This window comes from Coffea arabica, chromosome 7e, assembly GCF_036785885.1.
Source record: "Coffea arabica cultivar ET-39 chromosome 7e, Coffea Arabica ET-39 HiFi, whole genome shotgun sequence".
Classification (NCBI taxonomy): domain Eukaryota; kingdom Viridiplantae; phylum Streptophyta; class Magnoliopsida; order Gentianales; family Rubiaceae; genus Coffea; species Coffea arabica.
The window spans coordinates 15,955,174-15,971,601 of record NC_092323.1 but is presented as its reverse complement, the minus strand read 5'-3'; the positions used below and the strand labels follow the sequence as shown (position 1 = coordinate 15,971,601).

At 35.1% G+C, this 16,428-nt stretch overlaps 1 long non-coding RNA gene and 1 other non-coding gene across 2 annotated transcripts; one reads left to right on the top strand and one right to left on the bottom strand.

Moving 5' to 3' along the window:
* Positions 1-247: 247 nt before the first annotated feature.
* LOC113701287 (uncharacterized) lies at positions 248-1,201 on the bottom strand. Its single transcript, XR_003450882.2, has 2 exons — positions 1,062-1,201; positions 248-971 (listed from the first exon to the last, which is right to left on the bottom strand). It is a non-coding gene; the product is annotated as an uncharacterized lncRNA (long non-coding RNA).
* Positions 1,202-14,174: 12,973 nt separating this feature from the next.
* Positions 14,175-14,303, top strand: LOC113702518 (U6atac minor spliceosomal RNA). The gene has a single exon (XR_003451163.1). It is a non-coding gene; the product is annotated as a U6atac minor spliceosomal RNA (small nuclear RNA).
* Positions 14,304-16,428: the final 2,125 nt, after the last annotated feature.

Below are 16,428 nucleotides of genomic sequence, written 5' to 3'. Positions count from 1 at the left end.
ATATGTTCCAATATCTAGAAACGCTGCTGTACTAATTCTTTGTCAGACAGCAAGCCTTTTACCACTAAACAACGCTCCTGGGAATTTGAATTGCTTATTTCTGGTCTTTCCTCGATTTATTTCATTCTTTTCAGTTGAATGGCAAATTTATTTTTTTTAAAGGAACAGGAAGAAGTCAAGGTGCAACACTGAAATGAGTGAAGCTGTTGTGGAGATGTCTCCGGTAGTTCATCTATTGTCTCAACAGTTCATTGAAGATGAGTTGATTACCTTGTGTGGCTGGATTCTATTCATTGCTTACGCAGAATTCAACAAATAAAATGAGGTGAGTTACAAAAGAATTGGTGAAAATGAATTCCCTTTCATCTTCATTAAAATGGGGGAGGGGGAGAGTGGAACAAAGTAAAACTCATCGAAACATGTTGCTCCTGTTGCCAAGACATGATTCAGCTGCCAAGACATGATTCAGCTGGCATTCTTCAAATCTAAGCAATAGGTTCCCCTTTTCTTCCCTAGGACAGCCAGGAAGAACTTCCTCGAATCTATTGCATTTTGAGGCGCCAAATTGTCTTTTTTCTTTGCAATCCTTTATCAGCTCCAAGGCCAAGCTGCATTTCGACTCCTTACTCGAACCTGTACATCCACTTTACATCATTCCAAGATTGATTATCTATTGGTTTTCTGTAGGTTGATAATGAACCTGTAACATTTCTTGAGGCCCCAGCCTTCTGCTCATTAGAACAGTCTGCAATTACATCCCTGTAATTTCATCACATTCTCGGGCACCTGGTGGCGTTCCTGGACGGATCATCTGCCGGCGCTTGGTAGCTTGATGAAGCAGAATAACCTTTAAGGACATCTTTTGAGGAGCACAGCCCCGTCCCCTGCTTCGTCCAACTCCATGGCCCATGACTTCTCGCTAATGACTTCTTTCTAGTCGCTTAGGATTTTAGAGATTCACATCTGAGTGCCTGAAAGTAAAGGGTGGAAGTACTAATAATATATAGGGAGAAGGAGATTGAATAACCATCAAAATTAGAAACCAAGATTGCGTAACTTACAAAAGCATAGTGTAGAATCGTAATCAAGATTCCCGAGATCTGTGTAGATCGGCAATCATTGTTACAAGCTTCCTGCACGAAATAAGAAACAAAGCTCGGGAATTAAGCGCCGGTTAAGATCACAGGATTGCAGTTACCTTCGAAATCGATCTTGAGAGGCATTCTCGAGATTCGGGCCACGATGATGGGACAGGATGGGACCTAAGTTACGGAAACAAGAGATCATCTTCATCTCGGGTACTACATAAAGGATTTATAGCATTCATATGTTTCTTTAAAAGTTCATCTAATGTTTTCGAATTCGGATCGGATCGGTCGGTTCTACCGATTCAACTGCAAACCGGCCGTGTATTCGGTCTGATTCATTGCTTATGTTGACCAGGATCAAAAATCGGTCAAAATCGTGAAAAATCATTAAAACCGTTAAAATCGGTTCGAACCTTGAACTGCGATTTTTCATTTTTTGATCAAAATTGAAAATTCAGTCAATTTTGACCGAAATTATTAATTAACATATGTATAAAAGAGCGAATACCTCGGCTCAAAAAAGGTGCTTGTGTTGGTGATGTGGCCAATCGTTATTGGCTAGAGAGTGTTCGTCCAAGTCGCTCGTGCTCCTCACGTGAGTTTACCTTGGATTCCATTCTGCCTCCAAAGAAGAAAAAGCAGTACTCGGTCTCCAAAGTAAAGTACTTTGCATCCAAAAGAGTATGTCAGATGTTTACCTGCTTGGACTTACCATCTCACTTTCTCTGCCTCGGACAGAAAGTTGAAGGTTGAAGTTGTGGGTAGTTGCTGAGAAATGCTGTGTGAGGAAGAAATTAGGTAAGCTTATACGTTTAGCTTCCTCCAGGATGCTAATCTCTTCCTCCAAGAACTTCTGCTTTTGTTCAACTTTGATAGACGAACACTCTTCCTTTCTCGCTCTCCCTCTCTGTCAAACGATGACCAGATCTATCATTCATCTACATGTTTTCTTTCTTCTTTTCTTCTTTGTTAATCAACAAAAATTAAAAACAAATAAGGCACATTGATGTTTTTTTGTTTAGTTTTTGTTTCTTTCTTTGTTTTCTTGAATTTGCAGTTACTCACAATCGCATTTTGCTTCTCATAGATTGCAGACAATGGATTGAAAGTCCACCAGAAGGAGAAAAAGAATCAACTTTCCAGGTTGTGCGATTCTCTTTAATTTATTTTTCAGTCTTTTTCCAATTTTACTCTAGCCTTCAAAATTTTGTTTCCTTTTTTTTTTTTTGTAAGAAAAGTTTCTAATTTCTAATCTCTTGCTTAGTACTTTAGTTTTGTTGCTGTTAGCGATCTCATTTCTGTTGTCTATTGGACAGATAGGGAACTCATTTTTCTTTTAATAAATTGAGGGAAAACTGGAAGAAAAATCGACGGGAGGAAGAAAAAAAGATTTAACTTTTCAAGGTTCGAATTTTTCTGTAGTTTATTTTCCAACCATTTTTCTAATTTTGCGCTGAACTGGACCTTCAAGTTTCTGCTTCCTTCTTTTTTTTTTTTTGGCTTTTCCATTGAAGATTATATGTTTTAATTTCTTGTTTAGTTATTTAGTTTTGCTGCTGCTAATAGTCTTATTTTCCATTTATGTCATATTTTGATTTCTGTTTAGTAGATTGAGGGAAAACGCAAGAAAAATCCACAAGAAGAGATAGATTTACCTTTTTAGGTTGTGATCTTTTTTTTCCCCCAATTATCTTTGCAGCTCACCTGAAATTCAGCTTTCAAGTTATATTCTATTCATTGGTGTTCACAAAGTAGCTGTAGGTATTATTTCTTAGTTTTGCCTTTTATCTTTACTATTGCCTTCTTAACTCGGATGGTTATGCATCCATGTTATACATGGTACTGGGAGATCCTGTTTGAATTGTGCTTGGAATAGATGTCTTTGTCATTACTTTTCCATTGCAGTAGTTGTGACTTTTATTTAGAGTATGCATAGAGTGGTGTAGTTGCATTTACAAGTGTGGTTAACACTTATTGCTAAAATGTCGTATGGGTGTCTAAGTTTTGCAGCGGAACCAAAAGTTTTTATGCTGTAATTTGCTTCAGTACAATATTGAGTTTTTGGTTGAGCTTACCATGTCTGGTGTATCCAATTCCAAAAAGTCCTTGCTCTCAAATTACATTTGTGCAGTGCAAGAAATTCTGTTACACAATGAGGAAAAAGTGATTGCCAAAAGTGTGTATATTTGGCCATACTCTTAACTGTGATTATTTTTTTGGCCATCTTACCTTTTGTTCAATTTGTTGTATGGGTTCCAGATTTTTACTTTTTCCTCCATTTATTTTTCTCAAACATTCTGTGCAGAAGGCATTCAATGGAAAATCATATTGTTTCTTAATGTTTATGTGCCATCATCCTGTACAAGAAGGAAATATTTTTATGTATGCAGGGATTATACTTGGTTCAGAACCCATGATTGCAATGTTTTTTTCTTTTTTCTTTTTGGGTTTTTTTTGAGTATCCAAAACTGATATGGTGTTTTTAATAGGTATTTTGCGTTAAGCTGATTGCTAGTAGTGATAGGAGGGAAGCTGCTTATATTATTCTCACTAGCTTTAAGGCTACTTAAGTTTGTTATATGTTTAGCCTTTTTCTACTTAATTAGGTATGTTTAGTCTTTTGATGTACTGTTGTTTACTTAATGTTTCTTTTACCATGAGATCCTTGTAATTTTGTAGTCTCTGAATTTTTTAGTAAGAAATTTTCATTTATTGTAGATTATTTAATATTTGATTTGAAATTCATTTGTTAGCTTGCTTATATGCAGTTTCAATGTATTGATGTATTTACCTTTTGGTACATAGTTTGCTTTCTTATTGTAATTATTGGCCCTACGGAAAAGAATGATTCATTTACAGTGGCTCATGTGCAATTTCTTTACTATCAATGCAAAAAAAAAAAAATCACCACTTAATAACTACCACTGCAACATTCATTGAAGATAATGCACACATGGTGGTAAACAGACTGATTTTGTATTCTTCGGGGTGTTTCCCCCTGAATAAGAGAAATTTTTCCCTTCCCTAGATTCTTAAATGTATATGCTGATAGGATTTAGATTATCTCCTAATTGTGTTCTTTTGTTTATTTGATAGATTGTTTTCCTCAACAATTGAAGGTTACGAAGCTAGAATAGAAACTCCAAGGGGGTTGATACATGTACATTTGCTTGTGAAAGTTAAAAATAACATATTGAATGGTTGTGCCTTATAATTTTCTTTGCCTTTCTACTCTTGAATGATGAGTTGTACTGGGGCAATTTCTTTTTTGGCCTGTTCTTCCTTTTTTTTTTCCCGGCTCTCTTAGCTCTTCAAAGAGCCTATTACTTTGGTTATTATCATAGTATGGTTAGGTTACACAATTTGTTTCACCAATTTAATGGGTAGATTTTACAAACTTACTTTTCTTCTTTGCATTTTAATCTTGATAACACCTCATTAATGTTTCAAAAACTAGAAAATCAATTTTTTAGCAAATGCTTTTACATTTTGAGCATTATCATTTAATTACATGGCTTTGTTCTAGAAGTGTTTGTGAGCAAGTTGGGTAAAGCAGAGCTGACAATTGAACTATGTGGTTCATTGCCTATAATAGCAGGTCTATTCTGCCCATAGTAATTGTAAAACAAAACAGCCAAGTTTGATCTAATAATTGTTTGTTTATACTTTTATGGGTTTTTTTAATATTATTGACAATATCTTACTTGTGCTTTTATTTCGTATGTGAATTTACCAAATCAGATCTTTAAAACCCTTTTTTCTATGGTTAGTCATTATTGGTAAAGTCATTTTTTCAGTGTATGTAATATATGGTTCTTGGTATCTCAACGTTATAGTATACAAATGTGAAAACGGTTTGAAAAAATAGAAGGAATATCTACTGAAAGGAGAAAAAATTTTAACTTTTCAGGTTGTGAATTTTTTTTGATTTATTTCCATGTCATTTTTCCAATTTTACACTAGATTGGACCTTCAAGTTTCTGCTTCCTTTTCATTTCTGAAGTTTTTAATTTCTTGCTTGCTTCTTTAGTTTTGCTGCTCCTCATAATCTTAAATTGCTGCCTATTTGATAGATTGAGGAAAATCACAAGGAAATACTAAAGGGAGGAGAAAAAGATTAGCTTTTCAGGTTATCATCTTTTTTTATTTTATTTTGTGGTTATCTTTCTAGATTACCTTAACTTTGAATTTCAAATTTCTGATTTTTGTGCTATTTAGTGGTTTTCACGAAGTGTCTGGTGAGTGTTGAAATTGTTAATTTTATTAATTCCTTTTTTTTTTAACTATTGCCTTCTCAACATGAATTGTTATGCATCTGAATCATATATGAAGCTGGGAAGTTCAGTTTGAAGTACTCTTGAGGTGGATATCTTTTCTCATAATTGTTATGCATTATACTCGTGTTCTATCATTTGCCATGCTGAATTTATCAATCATTCTAATATAGTCTTTGATAGCCATATATTGAGGGTTTTTTTAAATAATGTAGCTTATTCTTCTAGAAGCTGTGGATGTTGAAGAAAAGGCAAACAATTATCTGAAGGAAGAAATAGTTGAAAGAGATCAAACAATCTTGCTTCATTTTTTCTAGACATATATATGTTTTCTCACCTTGTGATTTGTGCTGATTCTCTAGGCTTTTAGATCAAATATTTTGCTAAATGAATGATGCAAAAGAGGACTAACAGTTTGATTGGATGCTTAAAATGCATTTTCGATTGAGCATAGAGTAGTTATTACTATTATAATTATTACTGCAATTCAAAGGGTAATTTGTTAGTCATGTTTTCCCTTAAAAATGCTGCTGCAATTCAAAGGCTAAATATTACTGCATAATATTATGTGTCTGATCGGATTCCTTAAAAATGTATTGATAGCAAGGATTTCACAAATTTCATTCCTTGACTTTTGTCAAGAGAATATAAGTATTCTTGTAGATAATAAATTAGTAAGGGTATTCTTGTAAATAGTTTGTTAGGTTTGTACTCCTATAAATACTAGTTGGTCACTCATAATACGGTGACTAGATGTTTTCCTCCCAAAATACCAGTTGACATGGTATCAGAGCAAAAGTCCTAGGGTTAGGGTTAAACATCTAGCAAAAGTCTTGACGCGATACTGTTCATCGCGCACTGTTCACGCGGTACTGTTCATCGCGATACTGTTCACCCCGGTACTATTCACGGCGCACTGTTCACGGCGCACTGTTTATAGCGAATTTTGATTGCTGTTTTGTTTGAAGTGCTATTCGCTATGGTTGAAAGTTTTGCTAATGGGGTTACCACTGATCAAGTTAAATCAAGTTCTTCAGCACATAGGTCCCAGAAAACTGTTATTATATCCGAGGAAGATTATGTTAAATTCTTACAGTACCAAACTACAAGTCACGCATCTCTTCCCTCTGCTTCTTTAGCACAAAAAGGTAATGACTCATGGATTATTGACTCCGGGGCTACTGATCATATGTCAGGTACCTCTAAAATTTTTTCTAATTTTCAAGAGTCTACTCCCTTTCCTCATGTTACTTTAGCTGATGGATCTACCACTAAAGTTAAAGGACTATGCACTGTAGAAATTAATCCATCACTTCCGCTGTCTTCTGTTCTTTACGTACCCAATTTACCATTTAATCTAATGTCTGTTAGTAAGCTCACTAAATTTCTACAGTGTACAGTTACTTTTTCTCCTGATTCCGTTGTCATTCAGGATTTGAAGACAAAGAGGACGATTGGTGGAGGGCATGAGCATAATGGTCTTTACTTTCTCAACTTTAATGGTCCGATAGCATGTCCTGCTACTGTTTCTCCTCTTGAAATTCACTGTCGTTTAGGTCATCCGTCTTTACAAAATTTGAAAAAGTTGGTTCCTACTTTGAATCAATTATCTTCGTTAGAATGTGAGTCTTGTCAGTTAGGAAAGCATCATCGTGTTTCTTTTGCTCCTAAAGTCAATAAACGGGTTTCTGAACCCTTTTTGTTAGTTCATTCTGATGTTTGGGGTCCTAGTCGAGTCACTTCAAAGTTAGGTTTTAAATATTTTGTAGTCTTTGTTGATGATTTTTCCAGAGTTACATGGCTTTATTTAATGAAAGATCGTTCAGAATTATATTCCATTTTTTGTGCATTTGTTACAGAAATAAAGAATCAATTTGGTGTGCCTGTGCGTATACTTCGCAGTGATAATGCGAAAGAATATTTTTCCACTCCTTTTAATACCTTTATGACTAAGTCTGGTATTATTCATCAGTCCTCTTGTCCTCACACTCCACAACAGAATGGAGTTGCTGAAAGGAAAATTGGACATTTAATCGAAATTGCTCGAACACTGTTGTTGCACATGAATGTGCCCAAACAATTTTGGAGTGATGCAGTTCTAACTGCATGTTATTTAATTAATCGCATGCCATCTAATATTCTTGAAGGTCAATTATCTCACTCCATTCTTTTTCCTCATGAACCTGTGTTTAAATTGCCTCATCGTATTTTTGGATGTGTCTGCTTTGTTCATCAGCTTGCTCCCGGGGTGGATAAATTAGATTCTCGTGCTATTAAGTGTATTTTCTTAGGATATGCACGAGCGCAAAAAGGGTATAGATGTTACAGTCCAGTTTTAAATCGATTTTTTACTTGTGCTGATGTTACTTTCTTTGAATCCACTCCGTATTTTATCAAACAAAGTATGTCTTGTGAGTTAGACCAGTGTCCCTCTTTTTCCTCTCCTGTTTTACCAGTCCCTTCCCCTTTATTACCTGAGTTATCTAGTCCACCAGATTCCATAGCTCGATTATCTCGTCCTCAACTTCAAGTTTACTCTCGTCGTTCCATGGTTGAAAAAGTTCCTGATATGCCACGCACTTCACCAATTAATTCTCAATCTTCCAATCCAGGTATGACGCCCTCCTCTGAGTTAGATCTTCCCATTGCTTTACGCAAAGGTAAGAGACATTGTACTTCCCATCCTATTTCTAATTTTGTTTCTTATTCTCGTCTCTCTATGTCATATTCTTCTTTTGTTGCTTCCCTTGATTCTATCTCCATTCCTAAGTCTATTACCTATGCTCTTAATCATCCTGGTTGGAGATTAGCTATGCAAGAAGAGATGTCTGCTTTGGAACAAAATGGTACTTGGGATCTTGTCCCTCGTCCTTCAGGTAAGCCTGTTGTTGGTTGTAAATGGGTGTACACTATAAAAGTGCAGCCTAATGGTTCTATTGATAGATTGAAGGCTCGGCTGGTAGCTAGAGGATTTACTCAGGTGTATGGAGTAGATTACTTAGAAACTTTTTCTCCTGTTGCAAAGATTACCTCTGTTCGTCTTCTTATCTTTTTGGCAGCCACTTATAATTGGCCATTGCATCAGTTGGATGTGAAAAATGCATTTCTGCATGGAGATTTGAAAGAAGAGGTATATATGGAACAACCTCCTGGATTTGTTGTTCAAGGGGAGAATCCGCGGTTGGTTTGTCGTTTGAAAAAATCCTTATATGGATTGAAACAGTCTCCGAGGGCTTGGTTTGGCCGGTTTAGTAGTGTTGTCATGGAGTTCGGTCTGACAAGATGTGGAGTAGATCACTCTGTATTTTATCGGCATTCTAATGCTGGTAAAATTTTATTAGTTGTTTATGTGGATGACATTGTGATTACAGGTGATGATGTTGTGGGGATTCAGAAACTTAAATCCAATCTGCAGGCAAACTTTCAGACAAAGGATTTAGGTCATCTACAGTATTTTCTGGGTATTGAGGTAGCTCGGTCTAAATATGGGATTTATTTATGTCAAAGAAAATATGTACTCGATATGTTGAGTGAAGTTGGGATGTTAGGTTGCCGACCTGTGGATACTCCTATGGATCCAAATGTGAAATTAGCAGGAGATCAAGGTGCATTACTTGATGATCCTAAGCAATATCGAAGACTTGTGGGTAAATTAAATTATCTCACTGTAACGAGACCTGACATTTCGTTTGCAGTGAGTGTTGTGAGTCAATTTCTTGATACCCCTCGTACTAGTCATTGGGATGCTGTTATACGGATTCTCAGATATCTTAAGAGTGCTCCTGGAAAAGGGTTGCTGTATCAAAATCATGGACACACTGATATTGAAGGATATAGTGATGCAGATTGGGCTGGTTCTGCCTCAGATCGAAGATCGACTACAGGATATTGTGTGTTTGTTGGTGGTAATTTAGTGTCGTGGAAGAGTAAGAAGCAAACAGTTGTATCCAGATCAAGTGCAGAATCTGAATACCGCGCTATGGCTCACACTGTGTGTGAGTTGGTTTGGTTGAAGAGCATATTACTGGAACTTGGGTTTGAGCATAAACAGCCTATGAATTTAGTGTGTGATAATCAGGCGGCTGTTCATATTGCGTCTAATCCAGTGTTTCATGAAAGGACAAAACATATTGAAGTTGATTGTCATTTCATTCGAGAGAAATTGCTTGACGGGGTCATCAAGACATCTCATGTACCGTCTGTAGATCAATTGGCTGATGTGTTTACCAAGAGTTTAGGGGGTTCTAGGGTGAAATACATTTGTAACAAGTTGGGTGCTTATGATATATATGCTCCAACTTGAGGGGGAGTGTCAAGAGAATATAAGTATTCTTGTAGATAATAAATTAGTAAGGGTATTCTTGTAAATAGTTTGTTAGGTTTGTACTCCTATAAATACTAGTTGGTCACTCATAATACGGTGACTAGATGTTTTCCTCCCAAAATACCAGTTGACAACTTTCTCCAAAATTGTATCAACCTGATAATTGTCTGTGCTTCGTAAATTTCTCATGTGAGTTTTTTCCTGTTTCTCGTGAAGCTCATTATGGCATTTGCTTATGCAGTTGTGTTTTGACTTGTAGCTTTACTATTCGATATTGGCCGCATGGTTTATAATGAAAATTCAGACTACTTGGCAGTTTTATGGTCTACCTTGTATTAATTTGTTTGGAATGGAAAAGTATGATATTATTTGTTTTCTTTTTACTAATAAAGAAAATAATAAGATACCGACTTGTTTGAATTTGAGGAATTCTAGCTGGTTTTGAGGCTGTAAATATTGGCCAGTGTGCAGTGTAAAAGAAAATTACTTCATATCTTATCTTTGTTTTTGAGTTGCTTACAAGGTTATAGCTTACTCTAGACAGTTCTTCTTTTTTTTTCCAATGTTGTCTCCCCTTCTACTTCATTCTTTCTTCTGTTGCTATATTCTTTTCTCCCTTCCTCCTCTGAATGCCGTTAATATTTTCTCTCCTTCCTCTCCCTTTCATGAAAAGTTTCTTCTATATTTTATTTTAGTGGATTGTTCTAATTTTTTGTTGTCCTTGGGCTAAGAGCATCAAAGTTAAGTTGAAAATTTTTAGAAACTTCCTTTTGTCCTGCTTTATTGAGAAATCTTCTTGATTCTTTTGTTCTCCTATACGAAAAGTTGCCAAGTTAGATTTTGGAGCAGATGTTTGCACTTAAATTTAGTTAGTTTTTAGTTGTACATAACGTCGAAACTGAGAGTAAATTTTGTTTGGAAACCATTGACGAGTTTTTTGCATATGGCAAACCTCTTATTTTCATTTAGCAATTTAGCTTGCATCTTTTGAAACAGCATGGGACTACTCCAAATGATAGTTGTGAGATTGACTTGCATGATGTGAAGGATATTACCAGTCATCTATGCCCCTTACTATTGCACGGTATATGTAGATCCATTTGATTGGTCTTTTTCTTGCATGCAGTTTTAGTCAAAAATTTAGGTATCAAAACTCCGCAGATCATAATCTTCTTATTCAGATATGAGAGTTAAAGCAAAGAGGCTGGGGCTGTTAGCTGAGTCATATTTGGAGGGAATGCAATCAATATACAAATTGATTGGCCAAGTGCAGCATTAATGGTCCATTGGGTTTACAAGTTCTTGATGACATCCCTGCAGAGATGCGAGATTTGTTGGATGCGTATGTGTTAGCAATTGCTTATTCTCATTTTGTTTCTATTTAAGAGATTATGACCTTTTCCAATGTACCCAAAAAAGAAAAAGAAAAAGAAAAAAATGAGGTTTCTTTATGATGTATATCCTTGATATTTTTTGGAGGATTTTATTTTTCTTTTGATTGGCTTTATCCCATAATGCTGTAAAACCTCTCTAGCATCAAAGCTGTGCAGAAATTGTGAGGTCGCTTTCCTCAAAACTCAAAAGACAAGATATGTTGAGAAAGAGTTTTTAATTATGTTAATTAATGCAAGTATGTTACTGTTGATGCTTTTTAAGAATGAGATTTCATTCGTAAATTTTGAGGAGAGCACAATATAATTTGTATATTGGATCAATGGCCAGTTGTGTATGTTCTAATCATGTTTTTCTGGCCTTTTGTAAAGGTGTTGTATAATAATTTTCATCTCTTGAATTTCATATTTTTACAATTTTGAACTAATTATATATAATTTCTAAGAGTACAACTCTGAATATTTTGTTTTTCATTTACATCTGCTACATAATAATTAGCAAAATAAGCGGGTATAACTGGGCTCGATGCGCGGTGAACCTCTCCTAGTCTAAACCTAATCGGCTAATCTTCACTTCTTCAGTTCACTCTTCGCTTCGCCGCTTCGGTCCGCCGCTTCGGTCTTCCTTCTGCTTCCTCTACAATTGCCCAAATTGCTTGCTGTCTCTAGCTCCTTCACCCTTAATCTGCTCCGTCTCTAGCTGATCCATAGCAATCAGCAAAAAGGAAGCATGAAGTTTCTGTTTTTCTACTCACCGCACCGCTTCTAAGTTCTAAGCCAAAAAAAACTCTGGAGTCTGGAATCAATCACGGACAGTGATCTATGGAGCAACTCAATTCCCTTTGTTTCGATTCTCAGCTGCTATCCATCAATTAATCAACAGCTTTAGGGACAAAATTTATGATCGAGTCTTGTACAGCATTACCAGCACTGAAAGTGAACCTGCCGAGTTGAAACGTTTTCCCATTCTATTGCACTCCTGAAAGGCCTCAATCTTATACCAGGTTCGTTTATCCTTTTTCCCTTTTTTTTCCTTTCGTTGTTGATTACTGGGTTTTGGTTGCCCTTCCGTCCCCTCGGCCCTCTGTATATATACTGCTGTAATTTTTGGGCATATGATCCTTATTAACTTGTCATTGCAGCAGCAGCCTAAATGATTATATTATAAGCTGATCAGCCTAAATCATTTTTTTTTTGGTTTGTCCTCAAATTAGATAAGCTGTCAGTCTGTTTGTCCTGCAATTTTCATTTTTTTTTACTCATTAGATAATTTGGTTGCCCTGTTGTTGAGTTGCGCCGCTGGTGAAACCGGAACTTAAGGGAGGTAGACTCCCACTCAGTTTTTGGCCGACAACCAAAATGTCAGTTAATTGGTGGTCAAATTTTTGGCTACTCAGTCTATTCTATTGATGTCCGTTTCCTACCTTGGCCTTATGGTGATCGAAAATGTAGGAAACATACAAATTTAAGATAGGCTCTGAAACATGACTCACTGCTGTCTTTGAGGTAATGATTGTGTGATGCATGATAGTCTAGTAAGGATTTGTACCAATTTAGATAGAAAGTTTCATGGTCATAAGTGGAAAAAGTTGCATATGATGTCCTAGTAAAATCTTAATGTGATAAATAAGTTTCAATTTGTTTTTGAAGCAAAATAAATTATTCTAATCCTTTTGGACCTTCACTGCAAAAGCTTCTTTGATCAATCATGCGTAAGCTTAACGTGGCTGACCGGCACAAAAACAGGGATCAATCTCAAGCTTTTTATTTTTTATTCTTGAAGAACGGAAAAAGGAAGAAATGCATCTGCCGGTTTCTACTGCTTTTCTAATTCACTGTTTCACTACAAAGGAATACTCTCAAGGCCCAGTACTTCACTGCTAAATTCCACCAACGGCTTGTTAGGCTGCTGGCCTGGCCACCATAAAGATCTTAAGTGCTTTTTGGGATGGAAGATTAAGAATTCGAATCGTTACAAAGAAGATTATAGAAGCCTCAGAAATTGGACTTGTTTGGACCTTTGATTGTTTTCTAGACTTGTATTGTTTTTTGTTAATTCTAATATTTAGACAATTGGACATGTAAGTTGGATAACTATGTTAATTGTGTGCGTGAATTGGTGGATATTGCTCTTATGTTAATTGTAGTTTAGCATTTATATCTTATTTTGTGCATAGGTGTGTGTGTGTGTGTTTCCTGATCTAGGAAATTTGCATTTAGATTCAACTCTAATTCTGCTGTTCGTGGAGAGGCACGTAGATAGTACACTAACAGGAGATGCAAATTAGGATATATATATATATGTATATGTATATGTATATGTATATGTATATATAATATACTATTTATTTATTTATTTATTTATTTATTTATTGAACCGGGATTGAACCGGTCTGACTGATTGAACCTCGATCCTTTCACTTTACCGGTTCACTTGACGGTCCGGGTTTTAAAACATTAACCGGAGCCCTAAAAATTCTACTTGTTTTTTGGGTAAATAAAGCAATGAAATTTTGGAGTTTTTGTAAGTCATGATTACAATTCAGTTCTTTCTCAGGTTAATATGAAACTTTTTCATTCACGTGTAATTCGTTCCCTATATATTATTTATATTCACGTAGGTGTCATTGTTTTAAACGTGAACAATATTAGCCCAATGAAACTATAAAAAATGGTCAAGCGTCCAAAAAGATGGGTTCTTATACGCCACTAATGACAAGCGTGTTTAAGTGCACAGGGATAGTACGAAGCAAATCGATTTTCTTTGGATCAAAAGACAAAAAAATCACTCGTGATAAATCTAATACATAGAAAAATTCCATGATTTCAAAACACGACATCTCATGTTTTGAACTAATTATAAAGGTGACGGAATTCGTTAAAATTAATGGTCATTTTCATTAATTTTAACGAATTCCGTCACTTTTACAAATTAGTTCAAAGTATGTGACATCATATTGTATGTTTTGAAATCACGAAAATTTTTCTGTACTTAAGTTTACCACAGCGACTTTATATTTTTTAGTATCCATTTCTTTTGGGATTGTCGTATCCGAAACTTGTCCCACATCGGCCTGTTGGATAAGCTTTAAGCACCGTGCTCATAAGAAGGAGAGATGGTTGGCATCTCCCCCGACAGGGACGGGAACGGCCTTCGGGCCTTAACTGTTACCAACACAGCCGGTTAAGGCTTCCCGCTTCGGTGGATCTATAACCCTTTTTTTTAACCGTTTTACCCTTGAATTTGTCTATCTCCTCTCATTTTATCAAAGTGTTTTGAGTTAATTAATAAATCATTTACACATTTTTTAATTTTTTCTAAATCGATGGCTTGATAACTAAAAAGATACAACATGCTAAATTTTATATATAAACTTGTTTTTTATTATTTTTAAGTTAGTCCAAAAAGATATTCTCATGGTTATAAATTATTGCAAGTCATTTTTAAGAGTAATATAAATTATTCATAATTTTAGGTAATTTAACCTATTTTATCTGAAGCAGTGACACAAAAATTGTTAAAGAGACATTGATCAATTTGCAAAAGTTAAGTAATAGATTTGGCATATTATGATAATTAAGAAATCATAAGAAAAGGGCCAACTTGGAATGAAATTGTATTCACTCTCCCAAAATGAATTTTTTAATATTATATTTTGAAATGAGTTTCAAATGTTACAAAAAGTTTAAGTCTGGGGAGTTAAGTGAGATTTTTAAAAATTTAATAGTGTTAAGTGAAACTATTAGAAACCTTAATGGAGGTTTCTAAAATCATCTCTTTTTGTTATTTATTAATGGACATGTTATTCAATTCCCTACCCTTGAATAATCATCTGGTGCCCTTTCTCATTTGCTATATTTTTTGGATTTCTTAATTTTTTATCATTTCCAATTATTTTTACCATTCTACCTTTAGGTTTGTCTATCCCTCTCATTTGTCCCCATTTTATCCTCTGATTCGTCCATCCTTTCTCATTTGTTAAATTTCTTTTTTGTGATTTCTTAATGTACATCTTATTCAATTCCCTACCGTTAAATAATCATTTGTCGCCCTTTCTCATTCGCTATGTTTTTTTTTTCGGATTTCCTAAAGATTCAATTAATTTTTTCTTTTCCCGTTTTACCTTTGGACCTCTCTGTCCTTTCTCATTTGCTATAATTTTCTGATTTCTTAATTAACAACTAACTGTTATTCAATTCTCTACCCTTAAATACTTAGTTCTTGTAGGGGCGAACAAAGATAACATGGCGGCGGTGTAGGGCTTCATCATTTTATCTTAATTTCATCTCAAAAACATCGCTATTAGGGATTTCTACTCATTTTGCTTCTAATAGTTGGTTGAAATTTCTACGGGGGAAGGTAAAATTTTGTCTGATGCTGTAATTATGCAATTTTTGGCTCAATTATTGGGCTGCTGATTGTTGAAGTAGGTTATGTAGTAATGCATCTTAGGTGTCTGATTATTTGCCCCAGTCAACTGCTATAATATACTTGTACTAATTTTTTATTCGCTGATGTTTGTAAATGGGTTTTTGCTCTATATGCATAATTTGTTGTGATTTAACTGTAAATTTCAGGTGCTGTTGGTTTAATTTGTGCAGTCTTTAGCTCAAGAGGTATTAAAGCATAGCAGGTGCTTGATTATTTGCAGCAGTTAATTAAATTATTTTTACTTAGTTATTACACTGGGATGATTCTGATTTTTGAGCTGTAACTATACTTTTCAGAATCTGTATAGTAGGAAGAATAAGTTGATACGTTCCTGATTTTTCGTACTAATGATCTCCAAGAAAACTTTGTGCGCTCCATTCTTTATCCTTGGCCCTGTGACTGCAATTACGTCCATTTTATTAAAATATTATGTCAACATGATGGAAATTATCTAATGATTTGTCTGTTCTCTGAGAATGAGAATTAGAACTTCTGCTGTAATGGTATCAGTTTTGGAGTTTATTGACCTGATGATTATTAGTTAGTAAGAATAAAACTTGACAATCTTGAAATTCCTGAACCCTCTTACTGGCTTTAAATTTCACTGGTTGCTGAACTTTTTGTATGATTTGCACTTGAGCAGTTCTTTAATTGTTATAGTGCTATATGAACCTCAGTGGCAGTTTTGTTTATTGTTTTTTTTTCTTTTTACGAATAATACCTTTTGGAATCTGGAAGATGCTTGGTCATCAACCATAATTCATTATTATTTGAACTATAAAGAGAAAAATCCCTCCAACACCCTCCTTGTACCTGTAAGGGGAGCTCCATTAGTAATCTAGGCTCTGAATTTGACGTATAAAGATTGTGATTTTGACATCCTAAATTTGTTTTCTAGTCTCAAATTTCACACAACGAT